The following is a 2,595-nucleotide window of genomic DNA, read 5'->3' as shown; positions in this document are numbered from 1 at the left end:
CCGGTTGGTCGGCTGTCATCCACCTCCTAGCACCGTCAAGCTGCTTAATTAAATGGATGTTGGTGCTGTCGCCAAGGCCTCGTTCGTCAGAGCTGTGTGGTCACAGCCGTGCTTGGCTGCGAGGTACATTCATTATGGAGGTAGCTTTTATCAAGACTTCCAGGGGGACTGGGGATGAGGAGTAAAGCAAGTAGGCACGCCTCATCCCCAGGGTGCAGCCTGCTTCTTCTCCAGTCTGCTGATAATAATAGCCAGCCTTTATTCAGGGCTCACTCTGTGCCATGTACTGTCCTAGGAGCTTTACAAATATCAACTCACAATAGCTCTATGAGGTAGGCATATTATTATTTTTGTTCCCATTTTATAGATGGGGCAACCAAGGCCCAGAGATGTGAAGTGAACTTGTCCAGGTTTACTCAGATAATAAGTGGGGCTAGTGGCTCCAGGACCTGGGTGTTTAGCCCTTGCTGTGACAAGGCCTCTCAGTGATAAGGATGTTGATACTTATGGTATCGATAATAACAGCAGCAGCTTCCATGTATTGTAAGTTAGCAGGAGCCAGGTGCAGTGCAAACCTTCTTTTTATACTTACTTCATCTCACTCTCTGAGATAGGGATGAATGGCCCCATTTTATAAATGGGCCAGTTGGGCTGTGGGGGCTTAAGGCACTTGCCCAAGGCCACACACCTGATCAAGGAAAGGGCATTTTATTTTTTTTAACCAGGCATGTCTGGCTCCAAGCCTAGGCTCTTTTTTTTTTTTTAATTAAAAAATAATTTTTTTTAAGGCGAGGCAACACTTGGTTGACCTCACAGATTGCAAGGACTTTGTCAGTTTACAATCCCTTACTTTTTTGTTGTTTTTTACGCCTACAGTACCCAGTCTTCCCTGGTGGACTCCCATCCAAGTACTAACCAGGACCGACCCTGCTTAGCTTCAAGATCAGATGGGATTGGGCTTGTTCAGGGTAGCATGGCCAAAGACCCAAGCCTAGGCTCTTAACCATCTCCCTCTGCTATTTCCTATTCACTTGTGTGGGACTTCAGGGAGGTCACTGGGCCTCTCTGGGCCTCAGTGCACTTTTAATCCATCAGTGAGTCTTTTCTGAGCTCTCGTGTGCCTAGACTGGGGTTGGGGGCTGGGGCAAATACAAAAGAGAGTGGGGATGTCATGTGTCTGCCCTCAGGGTGTCAGATACCTTCCAGCCCCGAGACAGCATTCGTGGGCAAAGACCACCTGCAACACAATGGCTGGGGAGCTTTCTAGCAAGGCCATTGCCAGCCCCAGAAATTCTGAGTCAGGAGGCCTAGGGTGGGGCCCGAGAACTTGCATTTAAAGTAACTCCCAGGGGATGCTGGTGCACAGAGTCCACAGGCTGCATTGAATAAGATTCTACATTCTCCACTCTTAATTAAAAAGCCTTATGAAGAGGACACTTTCTCTATCCAAAACTTCCAGAAGATTATTTTAGTCATTTAACAAATTAACAGAAAATTAAACAAGTTTCTTAAATGATAACAGATATTATTTTTCAAGTTCATGTTAAAACTGTCAACCAGTACAAGAGGGAAAATAATAACTTTTACCTTCTTCTCTCCAACTCTGCCTCCTGGAGCTGCCCAAAGAAAACTGCTCTGAATGCTTCTGATCGCTCACTTGGAGGCAAACACTGTGCCAGGCATTGGCAACAGCAGGGGCTAGACAGACATGGTCCTGCAGAACCAATGACAATGATTTGGGTAGTTAACGTTTATTGAATGCTAACAGTGCATGCCCAATCCTGATTCTTATAATGGGCTATGGAGTGGCACTATAATCATTTCCCTTTTATAAAAGGAGAATGGAGTTTATTGTTTGAATCATGGTTTCCCAAAGTTCATTCAAGTTTGGCCTATATCATAAGCACTTAGACCAGCCAAATGCAGATTCCTAGGCTTCTACCCACCAGTTTCCTGGAGCAGGGCCAGGAGGCTGCATTTTTACATGCACACCCTGGGTGTCATTGACCCCTGCTCATTTATGAGAACCCCTACCTGAACTGTCTTGGGAGGAGGGAAGTTGAGACCACTGAGGTAGTGGGCCCTTAAGAGGAGGGAAAGTAGCTCCAGAGAGGGAAACAGCATAGGCAAAGGTATAGAGTAGGCTGGGCTCACCCTGCTGGGTTTCTACTCAGCAGTGTGGCTGAGCACCCCATTTCCAAGTCTAACCTCCTCTACCCCAAGGCTGCTAGCCCCTGATGGTGCTCCCCTCCTTCTCAAGATGTGCGATTATCCCAGCCCCCAGCCTCCAAGGACTCCCAGCTGCCTCTATTATATCTTATTAGTCAAGTGGAACATTAATTAAATGTGAGAATATTAGAGCTAGAGATGGAAAAAAAATTGTAAAGCCCAAGGAAGAAAAGTTGTTCCTTTACAGGGCTCTGCAGTAGCTGGAACCCTAAATTGTGTGACTATGAGGAAGGCTGTCATCCTGACAGTTTTACTCGGCCAGGTGACTCATGGCAGCAGGCCTTTGGATGTGTGTGGAGAGAGAGGGGTATGGACATAGTGAGCCCATGGAGCCAGGAGAAACCAGGGTCACCTGAGTCACCATGG

General features: G+C 46.9%; 1 pseudogene; it reads right to left on the bottom strand.

Moving 5' to 3' along the window:
• Window positions 1-867: 867 nt before the first annotated feature.
• LOC111746007 lies at window positions 868-985 on the bottom strand (annotated as a pseudogene).
• Window positions 986-2,595: the final 1,610 nt, after the last annotated feature.

Source organism: Pteropus vampyrus, unplaced genomic scaffold (assembly GCF_000151845.1).
Source record: "Pteropus vampyrus isolate Shadow unplaced genomic scaffold, Pvam_2.0 Scaffold171, whole genome shotgun sequence".
Taxonomy (NCBI): domain Eukaryota; kingdom Metazoa; phylum Chordata; class Mammalia; order Chiroptera; family Pteropodidae; genus Pteropus; species Pteropus vampyrus.
Note: the sequence above shows the minus strand (reverse complement) of the source record. Positions and strands in the feature narration are given on the sequence as shown.